Genomic DNA, 14,273 nt, shown 5'->3' on the forward strand with positions numbered 1-14,273 from the left:
ATTTTGCTTAGGGTCATTAGTCAACCCTTAGTAGAAGAAATACTTTGATCATCATCCCAACATCTAAATTTTACCCAACTTGGTTATTACCTTGCTTGTGGCTTCATCAACATTTCCCACCTAAAATCCTCATCCAAGGACTAAGGTGCAATCCTAATCAAACCTGTGTCCTAATCCAAGGACTCCACCAATCAATCAAATCCAATTTCATCAAATTCAAATCCCAAAATCCAAGATCCTTACTAAGTCCTTTCATCAAATTTCTTCCTCCTCCAATCAATCTTTTCTAAGGTTATTCTTGTATGGTCACAACTCAATCTCAAAAAAAAAGATGACCAAACAACAATATGGTATGTTGGACATTAGTGTCCTATATGAAGACCCTACACAAAATCCTACACAAATTGTGCAACCCAACATTCAAAATCAACCACAAGATCCTAATATGGTTGATCAAGATGAACTCTCTCCGGAAGTGTGAACTTTCTTAGAAGACTCTTATAATCAAGAAATGTTGGAGAAATTTATCCAACACAATCCTAGTGCTCTTCTAAAGACCCTCCTTGAAAATGGAGCTCAACTTACCCCTAATTTTGATAGATCCACTCTTAGTCAAAAAACACAAGGAGACCTTGTTCCTACCCATACCGTCACACCCGTTATTCAAACTCAACCAATTATGCCCCCGCCAATCATTCAACCCCAATCAATAGTGCCTGCAGGATGTGTCCTCATGGTCTCCATTCCGCCTTCTTCCTTCTTAGCATCTACGCCACTATCAAATGTGATCTCGTCTATTCTCCAACATGCCTCTATGTCATCTTCTTATGCCTAACCATACGTTTCTATCCCACAATCCTCCATTCCTTTCAACAATGTCACTAACTTCATTCTAGCCTCACTTCCTCCTATCACATCCATTTGCGGGTTGCAATTGACTATCACTCAAGTTCCTATGGCATTGGTCATCACATATCACATCCCCTCCTCCTCATCATATCAATATATTGGTGGTAGTGGACCTTCCACGACTCATCTGATTCTAGGGGCGAACACAATTCATCATGTCCAAAATCCACAACAAGACCTCATTAAAGAAATCTAGGACATGAAAAACATTATCAAAGACATGAATGAAGGGACTAACAAAAGGAAACCTTACTTGTTTGGGGAATTTTGTCCTTGTCCTTATGACCCATCTATATTGGTTGCACCATACCCATCAAGGTTTGAGATCCCTAGGTTCACGAAGTATGAGGGCAAAGGGGACCCCCGAGACCATGTTCGTGAGTTTCACATCTTATGTCAAGAAGTCTCCTATAGCGACTTATACCTTCGAAGGCTCTTCCCTAAGAGTCTCATGGGAGATGCTCTTGCATGGTTCTCATCCTTACATCAAGGTTCCATTACCTCCTTCCCGGACTTAGCAGAGAAGTTTGTGGCTCACTATGCCTATAACATGGCTAATGATGTTTCCATGATGGATCTTTGTAACACAAAATAAAGGCCTGGAGAGACTTCTGCTAACTTCTTGCAAAGATAGCAACATATCATCAAGAAATCCCAATGGGACATGCCTGAACAACACCAAATTGAATTATTTCAAAATAATTTGGTGCCCGAACTATCAAGGCCTCTGGCATCTCAATGTATTAAATATTTCCAAAAATTGACTGATAAGGGCCTAGCCCTCGAACGTGTCTTGTTAGAGGAAGGAACCTTGAAACATTACCAAAAATCAAGTCAAATTTTTTCCTCTTATCATAATGATACTTCAAAATTATAGTCCAAAAACAAAAATGTAGTTGACGATGGTGTGACTGATGCAGAATGGGTCCAGACTATGGCCGCTCCTCCAAAGCCCACCACAACCAATCACCAATTCAACAATCAAAATAATCAAAATCAATCTCAAAAGCCTCATAAAAATGTCTTTGTCTTGGGGTGACCACCCTGATCCAATAACAGGATTCCAAGAGATTTCACTCCTCTTGTCAAGTCCATTGAAGTGGTGTTTCAAAAGCTTGTCCAAGCAGGCGCAGTGGTTTTCCCGATTACTCACCCGTTTGACCCCAATCAACCCAAACCTAGGTGGTATAATGAGAATGAGTATTGTGAGTATCATTGTATCAAGGGGAATGATACACAAAAGTGCATGAAGCTTAAAATATACATACAAGATCTCATTGATAGAGGTGAGATTGAGGTAGCAAATTCAAAACTTGGTAACAACAATGACAAACTCAAAATGTACTAGGAACCCTTCCCAAAACATGATAAAGGAAAAGGCTCATCATCTAACCCTATGAGCTATGACTACACTAATCATATAACAGGCTTTGAATTTTTAGTAGGTCGCATTGATCCTGCAAACAACCATGTCAACATCATAACTATCCAAGGAGATAACCCTCCCCCTTCGCAAAGCAAACCTAACCCTACTAAGATATTCATTCAAGGCGCTACACCTTCCACTTCCCACTCTCAGAATGACTACAATGTAACCACCCGCCAAGGCAGAGTCATTGTTCAAGGAGCCCCTCCCCAACCAACCCTCTCACTCGGTCCATCATCCTCTTCATCGAGTATCTCATCTACTGTCGGTTGCAACTCATCATCCTCCAGAACCCTAGAAATGGTAAGGTGCACTAGAAAATGTCTCTCCCACTAGCTCCTGTATCCTCCTGTCATCCCTGGATCCTCTCCTGCCTCGAGCCACTCATCCCAAACCATGTATAATGTTGTCTAAAAACTGAACCTACCCTCCAATGGACTCGTTGTCGGGCCCCAAAATATCACCTCTCATGTCATCTGAGGATACAATGGTATGTCTCCCTCTATGTCCTGGACCAGGCCGAACTGTCTCACTACTTTGTAAGGTGCATAGTACCTCATGATATATACATACCTATTGAACAATCACATCTCCACTGCAGCCCAGTGTAGCTGCCAATCCCTCCTCCATGTCTCACTACCCAAAAATGGCCGCCATGTAAACTACATAAGCTCATAAAAAATGTGGTACCAAAACCATATGGATCTTATCCGTGTATAATGTAGCAGGCCCCTGTATCTATCTATATATGGTCATCGGCCCTACCTATCTTGTACACCTAGTGGCTGAGTAACCGCAATATGCTCCTAAGCCCAGATATGGAGAAGTGTCACTCCTGCAGATAAGCTGACATACTCCCTGTACACCACCAGATGCATATCATCATATAACTAAGTCAACATCACAACTCCCTAGGCATACTATGCACAATCATGTACCATGAAATAAAGGCACCTGCTCCATCCAACCAGAAACCGATGCCCTCCAAGATCAGGTAGAATCCATCCACTCAAAAATCCACAAATCACAAGTACCACACAAGGTATATGTCAGATACCCATCGCCCTACCCAAATGAATCCTACTCCTATCCAACATCGACAGGGCCTCATACTCGCAAACCTCCCACAGGTAAAAATATGGTGCATCTAAATGGTACTTCGAGATGACTCCGTGAATGGGGATCTTTAAGATCCTCCATACATCTAGAAGAGTCATCGTCGCCTTGTCGGTAGGTAGGTGGAAGGTGTTATATCTACTATCCCACCTCTCAACTAAGGCCATCATCATCGCAGTATGAGCTCGAATCCTTGGCCACCTACCCACATAATGCAACCCCATAGCAGCTATGATCTCCAACTCATTCGAATACAACCCTCGATATAATCTCATGGTAGCTGGCCAATGCTCCCTCTACACAAATGGCCCCAAGTCAGCTTGCATCCAACAATCCAATTCATCATTCCACATCCTTGAGCCCTATTCTGCCCCCTGGTGCACCCATACCTTCCCCCACCTCAAAGATTCTAAAGCCTATTTCTAATCCCTTCCTACCCTAGCACATGCTCTGATTCACTTAGTGCTCTCACCAAACCCATGGTGCTTGCGCCATTCTATAGGTGCACATGCTAACAGACCTCCCTTAGGGACCTTGGAGTTGACTAGCGCGACCGCTCGCACTGGACAACTTTTTCCCCCCACCTGACCATACCCTAACCTACCCTAGCGTGACCACCTGCATCCCACCCCCTTTTCCTAACCCTAAACCTAACCCTAAAACCCCTCCACTGTGAGTACCTGCGCAAAAGCATGACTACGCGTGCTAAACACCAATACCCAATCCTAAACCCCTTCTTTTCCACTTACACTCGTGAGCACTCACGCTACCCTAGAGACACGCGCGTTGAAACAGTGATTAGCATGTCTACCTTGCTAGAGTTTAGCCCTAAACTAAGCCCTAATTCTACTCTAAACCTAAAAATTCAAAAAGGCGGATAGTCCTACATACTGGTGGTCCATAGCCCGTGGGTCTCTTGTACCATCAGATCCTCTCGACATAGTACTTGATGAACACTAAGAGGGGGGCATGAATTAGTATGCTGAAAAACACTGTACTCAAACACTTAAATAGTCTGGAGATAAACCGGTAAAATAGTTTAACATACAAACCGATTAACACACATGCAAACCAAAATGCAAATAGAAATTCACCCACAAAAGAAATACCACCATAACACAAGATATTTGACGTGGAAACCCAAATGGGAAAAACCACGGTGAGATGAAACTCACAAGTAACTATCTGCAGAATAGGAACCAGACCGGTTAAGTTTAGACTTTTTAAGGTCTTACAATGTTCTTTACCAGAACAGATCCTATTAGGAATCTCAATCTTTGTTAGGAGATAAGTCTGATTATAGACTACCTTGCTAGAGGATTTTAGATCCAAAGATGTGAACCACCTTGTTAGAGGATTTACAAAAGGCTTTTGGGCCTACCCAGTTAAGGGCTACAGACTTGTCAAAGATGTGAGTAATCAACAAGTGATTGATCTAGCTAATAGCACAAATTGCTTGATTAGATCCTTGATAGCTCATTCTTAATGCATTCTAGCATTACTTCAGTCTTCTACACATTCATATTCTCTCCAACTCCTCAACCACCTTAAACCCTAGCAACAACATAAACTTTCGCTACAACCACATCAACAACCTAAAACCCTAGACCTGATGTCCTTATAAAGGAATCTGATTTCATGTCGGTCCAATAGGATTACAATCTAATTCCCTAGGTTCAATGAACCTAGACATACTTGGTAACATGACACAAAAAGCACTATTAAAGTGTCGGCACCATCAAAAAATTGGTGGATGGTAACACATCACAAAATGTCGGTTGGTAGCTCATCACAGAGTATTACCGGTTCATACAAAATGTCAGTTCAAGCTAAATGCCAGTTGCCGGTTTGACAAAAATGAAGACTGGTAAAAATGTGTTATGCTGCTTTAATTCCTCATACCGCTTGGGATCGACGAACCACTTGGGGTCAACATGCCGCTTTAGACTGGGAAACACATTCTGCAAAACACCAATAGTCTAAAGACTATAATACAACATACCGGTTGGAACAAATACCGGTTGTGCTCTAACTCATACATATAAAGGGGATCTCAATGCAAGTGTGTGTCCATCAATGACAATCACAACATAAACATAAAAAATGCCAACAATCTCCCCCTTTGGCATTTATGGCAACACTTAGGAAAATAAATTTTTGACATCTAAGTGTTTTAGAACAAAATCATGCCATTAGCAAAATTGCTCCCCCTAAGCATATACACTATCCCTTTGACAATACAATGTATAACAATTTTGCATATAGAGCATAAACATTGAGATATTCAGAGCATATATCAAAATTTTGATTACCAGATACTTCTCCCCTATACTTCTCCCAGATAGAATTCTTCTCCCCCTTTGCCAACAATGACAAAGTACAGCTGAACAACCCTTTTTTCATTTGATATTAAAATAATAAAAATTTATGACAATAAGGAATAATACTTGTCAAAAATAGATTTAAAGTCCTGCAAGAATTGTTTCATCGATAAAGACCAGGACTCAAGTAGGGAGGTGGCTACTTCTTTCTCTGTCTGCATCTAGGAGACCTGTTCTTCCATGGCATCAATTGTGCTCATCTCCTGTGTCACTGTTAAGGTACCCAGGTTTAGATAGCACTTCTGAAGAATTTGCAATCGTGGGAGTAGAACTAGTTGTAGCTCCTACAAATCTCTAAACTGGGTGTTGATCTCTTGCTCCATTTTTGCTGACTAGATGTGAAACCGGTGAACGGTTTGCCCATAAGTTGTAAAGGAATCATAAGGCGGCTTGAATGTGCTCATGTAGGGCTGCAAGTCTGTTTGAAGGTTTTTCTTCTAAGCTAGCACATCATCAAAGAATAGAGGGTTGGAAGATCTTGTTGAGTAGTAGATTCCCCTCATCCAGAGCATCCCTTATATCCTTTTGTTCTTTTTGTAGTTCAGACCGGAGCTCATTCAACTTCTTTACCAGAGTTGTATTAAGAGCTTTTTGATGCTCTTTCTTGACATTTGCCTCTGCTCCCTCTTCTAGGCTCTACACCTAATCATCCACTACTGTGCATAGGAGCTTAAGTTTATCCAGTGATGATTCAGTGTTGGGAAGGTTAGTACCAGGTATCAAACCGATAAGAGTGTCCATAGCCACTTGAATTACATCCTGCTCCTTCTTCCTCCATATGTTTTCAAGCCATTCTTGGGCAACTTTGATGCTCTGCATCAGCTCCATTTCACTTGCAGACCGGAGGTCAATAGGACTGGTGAGGTCAGCCGGTTTGGCTTGACTACCAGTTACCTTTGAAGTCTCCATCTGGCTTCTCTTTTCCGCTTCTCTTTCCTTATCCTCTTCTACTTTTTTCTTCTCCACTTCTCTCCTCTTCTCCTCTACTTTGTCTTCCTCAGCTTCTATCCTCTTCTTCTCTGCTTTGTCTTCCTCTACCTTCTTCCTTTTTGCTTCCTTCTGCTTCTCCTCTTCTTTCTCTTCCTCTTCCTTCTTCTTTTTCTCTTCTTCTCTCCTCTTCTCTTCTTCCTTATCTTCCTCTTCCTTCTTCTTCCTCTCTACTTCCTTCTTTTTCTCCTGTTCCTTGTCTTCCTCTTCTTTCTTTTTCCTTTCGTCTTCTTGCTTCTTTTTCTCTTCATCTTTTTTTCTTTTCTCCTCTTCCTCTTTTCTCTTTTCTTCCTCTTTCCACTTCTCGTCATCTTCATCCTTTTTCCTCTACTCTTCCTATTCCTTTGCCACTTCATGTTTGTCCTCAGCTTGCTTATAAACCTGTTTAGCCTATTTCTCTTGTCCTGTTGCCTCAGATGGTGTAACCTAAGCAACTTCTTCTCCATCAATAGCATCGACATCAATAGTGTCGATAGGTTCAACAACTAGGTTTCCTTCATCATCAAATGCTTCATCTAGTTTTGTTATTACTAGTTCTTGCTCAGCCTTCTGGTTGGCTTCAACCACTCAATGCATTTTTAGAGCTTCTACAGCAAGGGTGTGTGTATTCTTGAGCATTTCTTTACCCTTCCCTTCAAGTAACAGGAGTGTTCTTCTTCTCATGAAGAAGAGGCCTTTGTATTTGTTCATCACTTCAAACAGTTCCAAATTTGATACATCTGGAAAATGTTCAGCAAAAACTTTTTCTCTCATTTCCTGTTCTTGCTCTATGGAAATGCGCCATTTGTTGTCTAAGGATTTATACCAAGAATCTGGTGTCTTAGATCTAATTTCTAAAGGCGACCGGTCATTAACACATAAATATTGAATTATTTCTTTTTCCTCCACTTCCTTTTCATCATCATTAAAGTCATCAAAACAATCAATTAAATCATTCAATTCTTTTCTCCTAATGTTTTTGATAGTTCTTTGACAATGTGTCAAAGGTTTGTAGGAGGAGATGTCAATATTTACTGGTGTCGATGATGTTGGCTCATTCTTTGTCTTTTTCTTTGCTTGACATGTCTTCTTTGGTTTTTCCTCAGACATAATTTCTTCTGAGTTTGGAGAGGTATTCCTTATCTTCCTCTTTCTCCCAAACACTTTAGCAGGTGCTGCTTCGGGTTTCTTCTTAGCCGGTGACCTCTTGGTCACTGCAGGACTGGCTGTAGTAGTCGGTGTCGATGCTGAAGGCACTATTTTTTCCTTCTTCACTGAAGGTTTTTTTCCTTTCTTTGTTGAGGGTTCCTTAATCGGTGTTATCCTTTCTAGGTAGGTGTTGGTTCTTTTTGCCTTTGGATCAAGCAGTGAGGAAATAAGGGTATATGCATATCCTTCTAGCATATCATTCATTACCTCATAGCCCATAGGCTCCACTTCCTCCTGTCTGGGCTCAACAGCCTCCATTATGCATTGATCCACTTTAATAGTGAAATAGATATCATCTTCATATTTCTTGACAATATCCCCTGATATTCTCACCCTCTGACTCATTTTGTGTCTGAACTCATCAAAGTACTTGTTCAGAACTTCAGGGTTATTGGTTCCTGTATGCGGGAAAAGTGGGCGAATAAAACTTAAAACGTGAAAAATACGAGAAATACCAATCCACACACACACACAGGACTTCTTGATGCAAGCTATGGAGTAACGTAGTGTTACTCAGCTTCCCAAGGAGGGTCCCATGGTTCTCTATCTCACAATGTCCCTCAAACCAACGTTTTTGCTCTCAGATCACTGAGCAAAATGGCTTAGGGATGGCAAATATGAGAATGAGAGAGATTTTAATTGATTTTAGTATGAGATGTGTTGTAAGCTATGTATGATGCTAAAAATGCAATAAACTAAATGATAAGATGACGAGGTTAGTATGAATACTATCCTAGCATACTATATTTAGTTTATGATTGAACTAAAATGATAAAGAAAGTAATCTAAGCATGCATATTTAGTCTAATTCCTGATCTAAAAAGAGGCTAAATGATGAACATATATGAAATGAAAGCTTTGAAAGAATTTGAGCATAAGTGTGATGCTTCAAATTTGAAAGATGATTTTTTTAAATGGAGGAATGAGAGCTCTATTTATAGCATAAACAGGGCAATGGATGGTCAGGATTGAAAGGTTTAATCAAGGGCCAAGTTTGAAAGTTGAGGATCCATGTGCACAATTTGCACCAATGAAATGATGACAAATGTCAACACAGGATTGGGTTGAAAGAAGAGGTTGGAGGCATTAAAGGCCTGAGGAGACCTCATGGTTATCTAAAGGATAAGGGTCAAGTCTAAGTTAGGTTTACCCAATGAATTAGGATCTAATCCAAAGATAAACCTTTGTGCAAATGATTAAGAGATAATCATGGTCAAAGCATTAATGACCTGATGAGACCCTTGGGTTGGGTAGAGGTTGAGTCAAAACAAATGTTTTAACCATGTGGGAGGGTTTGAAATAACCATTAATGGTTATTGGAGACTTTGGGGATTAAGTGGTTGAAGGTTGGAAGCCTTCAATGGTTTTCAAAGACTTTGGGGGTTTTGGTGGTTGAAGGTTGAAAACCTTCAATGGTTATCCAAGACTTTGGGCCATTTGAGAAGTGACCTCCCTTTGCTTAGGGATGTGACAAAATTTAGAGGAGGGTTAGGTTAATTAGAATCGATTAGAAGATTCTAGAAGGGATTAGGAAGGGGTTTGGGATTTTGCAAGTGGATGGGGGATAATAGGATTTAATTGAATTATTTGATTTTCATTCAATTTGGTTGTAATTAAATAAATTTGATTTATTCAATTTAGGATAACTATTTAATTAAAAGTGGCTAGGGGATTTAATTGAATAAAATGATTTATTCATTAAATGGTATAGTGAATTTTATTTAAATAAATTGAATAATTTATTTAATAAAATAGAAGAATGTGGATAATTTAATTAAATTGGATTTAATTAAATAGAGAAATGAACATAAAATATTCATTTAGGAATATGGTCATTTTTATACGTCTACAGTTCCAACTACTTGAATGCTTTCCTTGATTTGCTTGGTTACTGATTGGTTAGTAGACCATTGGACATCACCTACTCCTGGAAAGTAGCCTTGGAAGTAAAAGAATAGCCCAACCAGTAGTTTTCCAAACTTGAACCTTAATGCATTATCCTGTTTGATAGATTTCAGATTCAATAGGAGTTGCCTTTACATACTGGTGCATAGGTCAAATGATGCATCCTCCTTGATCATTCGGTAAGCAGCATTTACCACTATAGTAGATACAGAGTTAATTTTGTTGGCTGAGAATGTCCGGTATCCAATCACCATACATGCATACTTCACCAAATCATCCTTGATAGAATTGACGGTCATACCTTGTGAGTCACTCACTCAACCGGTGAGCTTGGACATTTCAGTTTTGCTTACCATCATTAGGGCTAACACTTCCCCTATATTGCAGAAATTGGTGATGGCATGAATTGCTTGTGGTGTTATATCATGTGTTCTTTCCAGGTACATCTTGTCACCATGAACTCTGCTCGGAATGATCCTAATGTGATCATCTGTTAAATCCTCCCGGAAATAAACAGCATTGTGGAGCTTCTTCTTCTCCAAGGTACTATACTCTGGTTTGATCTTTTTATCTTGTCCATAGAACAAACCTAGCTAGGAATGGATAGCTAGAAAATGCCTATTCCCTATCACAGACACCATTTTGAGCCCGTTCGGAGGTACCGGAGACCAATAGCGCATGGACCACCAGTAAGTCAACATCTTTGACCCCTTTTGGATTTTTGGTTTTGTCATTTTTAGCTATTTTTTGAATTTTAAAGTTCGGACAAATCGTTTTAATGCGTCTAAGGCGTATATTAGTGCATACGTAGTGCGAAGTAGCGCATCAAGGTCAAATTTAGGGGTTGCGTCTGAAATTATTTTGCCAGCGCATAGGTCATTTAGGTTAGCGGGTGCACGCGGAATAGCACAGGTGTTGCGTTTAGTAGCACGTAGGAGGAACAGGGTAGTGCGTAGGACTAACCTAGCGCATAGGAGTCGCAGAAGTTCGCATGGAGCAAGGGGTTTAGCGCGTAGGCATAACCTAGCACATAGGGCTGAAAGGGTAGCGCCTAGGCAAAGGGGTTTAGCGCGTAGGACTAACCTAGCGCATAGGATGAAAAGGGGAGCGCTTAGGGAGGATAGATTAGCGCGTAGACAGAGTCTAGCGCATAGGTTAGATTGGGTAGCACAATGGAGGAAAAGATTAGCGCGTAGACAGAGTCTAGCGCATAGGACAAATTAGATAGTGCATCGGTATAAAAGAGTAGTGCATAGATAGAATCTAGTGCATAAGGCAGATAGGTTAGTGCGTAGGACAAGCAGCCTAGCGCATGGGTTTGTTTTAGCGCATTGGAGGTCTATTTTAGTGCATCCATGAAAAATTTGTAGTTTTGGCCGATTTTGAAAAGTTGTGTTTTCGCGTGCCTGTCGTGTTTTTGATGCATTTATCCAAGATGAGTATTTGTATAACTTGTTTTGATGTGCAATTTTCCAAGTTATGTATAGATATCAAGCTGTTTGTGTTGATCAGAATATGATTATTTGCGTTATCTGTTTTAAGTTCAATGTGTATGAAAGCCTGAGTTGTTTTACAAGCCGATATGGGTTGGAAACTTGAGTTGTTTTACAAGCTGATATGGGTGGGAAACTTGAGTTGTTTTACAAGTTTATATGATTGTGGTACTTGAGTTGTTTTACAAGTTTTGATATGGTTGTTGAGAACTTGAGTTGTTTTACAAGTTGATATGAAATGATAGGATTTTGAACTTTGATTGTAGATGAGCAAATTGTTTCATGTTCTTGATGTAAGTTTTATTTTGATATCTTTGTATTGATGTGGAAACTGATATTGGATATGTTTTGTTTGTTGACAGGAGCGATTGGGTATTGTGCAGTCGAGGGAGAGATTCCCGAGACCATGGACGCTGATACCACGTCTGTCACAGGCAGACTTGGATATTATTGAGAGATGCAGATTGACCTCTCTCCTGGATATGCCTCAGTTTACTGTGAATCGGGGACTGTTGACAGCATTGGCAGAGAGGTGTCATAGTGATACGAACACCTTTCATTTTACCACTGGAGAGATGACAGTGACACCGGAGGATTGCTACCGGATTTTGCGCATTCCTGTGGTAGGGGCACTGCTACCCTACGAGCAGATAGAGGAGGGTGGCACAGAGGCACTGCGCCGTATATTCCATGATGAGAGTGTCTGTGGTTATGAGATCCCTTGGCAGGAGTTCTTGGATCTGGATTATGCACTGCTGCCATCGGTATTGGCAGGATTCATTGGAGGATTCCTTTGTCCTGATCGCAGGTCAAAGGGATTTTCAGTAGGATGGGGGCTGGTCTTGGAGCAGATGGTGACATAGGGTCGGAGATTTGCATGGGGGTGAGCGATGTTGGCCCATCTTTACAGGAGCCTGCATGAGGTAGTATACCTCAGTTATGGGAGTTTATCAGCAGGTGTTACTCTATTACAGGTATGGTGCTGGGAGCACATCCCAGTAGCGAGGCCATTAGCAGACAGAGATAGGCCCGTAGGTGCAGCATACGCCTATGGATACAGAGGCCTAGTTGTCCAGCGTAAGCTGGGCAAACTAGAGCACTGGAGGAGAGTTTTTGATGACATAGATACGGTCATTTGGAGACCGTATACAGGTTGTGAGGTGTGGGCAGAGGATGGGATAGAGATGCCTTTCATTTTCATGACAAGGTATCTTATTGGGAGGACTCTGTTCGTTATTGAGCGGTTTTTGGTCACCCGAGTTTTTTGGCAGTTCGGGAGGTAGCAGGGGATTCCACAGGGAGCGTGCTTGTATGCACGGCGGCAGCAGGATGTGGCTGATTGGGGGCCGACTATTGATAGTGTCATGGCCATAGAGGAGTTTACAGGGTTAGCTGGACATGTCTGGGACTATGCCCCAGAGATACAGGATGTCGGGATGACAGAGGAGTTCACTCGTTTGTTTACTGCGCGGGCAGTGGCGAGGATCTCCGATCCCGAGAAGATGAGGCCAGCATTTTATTCGGATGGAGAGGAGGGGGGAGATGATGGAGATGACGGAGACGATGGAGATGATGGAGGAGGTAGAGGAGCCAGGGGGAGGCAGGGTGTGCAGCGGGCGGTACGGCAGGGTAGGATTGAGAGGGGGAGAGGAGGTTTGGCCATTGGAGCTGGGAGAGAGGGGAGAGTGATAGAGGTTTTGGCGGCGGTGGGGGGTGAGGAGGAGATGGTGAGACCAGCTCAAAGGAGGAGGGTAGATATACTCCCACCTCCAGTACCGAAGGACAGGGCGAGTGGGAGGGGTTCCTCCAGCAAATCTGGAGGCGAGTGTATCTGGAGCTAGGCAGGATCCTCCTAGAGATCCAGGGGCAGGTGCATCCGGAGCGAGACCATCTCCATCAGGGGATAGTCACACTTGAGAGACATGGCCTCCATTGTATTTTTGGATTTTTGCATACTTTGTACTGGACATATTTTTGAGACACATTTTGTAGATTTTGATCATTTTTTGAGAGATATATATATACGGAGCACCATTTTTGATCGATGTGATGTGTTTATGGATGCATTTTATGTGTGCTACTTCCTTTCATATGATGATGTAATGCTTACATATATGATGTAATGTGTGATGCAGGATGTATGTTTTTATATGCTATGAGATGTATCTTGAAAATGAGATGTATGATTGAATATGCTGTTACATGTAATATGAAATGATGTAATAATGATATGGGATAATAGTGTAAAATGATGTGCGACTAATTATAAAATGATATGCAACTAATTGTAACATGATATGCAACTAATTGTAAAATGAAATGCAACTAATTGTAAAATGAAATGTAACTAATTGTAAAATGATATGCAACTAATTGTAAAAATGAAATGCAACTAATTGTTTTTGGAGCATCTCTCATTCTGTATTTGCCATCCGATATAACCATTTATTTGCTTTCTTTGTAAATATCATCATGGAGCCTTTATCGATTTTTGGATATGTTGAAAATTTATACAAGCATAATGGTATAATTGAAACATAATGACCTGAGTAAAATTTACATGATATTTGATTTTGCAAGATAGCACAAGCGTCAAGGTATAATTGAACCAAGATGACCTGAGTGCGTATTGCGGAAACATACAAGATTAGATCATTTATATGTGTGAAATGGAATCAGGCCTTCAGTGATATGGATCAGTCTCGAGGCAAATATTCACACAATACAAGTGATCGCCTCCCAGACAGAAGACTAAGAAAAATTTTGGAAATTCCTCATGATCTCTGGCTGTGAAGCTTTTTATGAGATAAAGAGAAGATTCCAATCAAATTAAAAAGTTCAAAATGCAAAATAATCAAGACCTTAATG

This window comes from Cryptomeria japonica, chromosome 7 (genome assembly GCF_030272615.1).
Source record: "Cryptomeria japonica chromosome 7, Sugi_1.0, whole genome shotgun sequence".
NCBI lineage: Eukaryota > Viridiplantae > Streptophyta > Pinopsida > Cupressales > Cupressaceae > Cryptomeria > Cryptomeria japonica.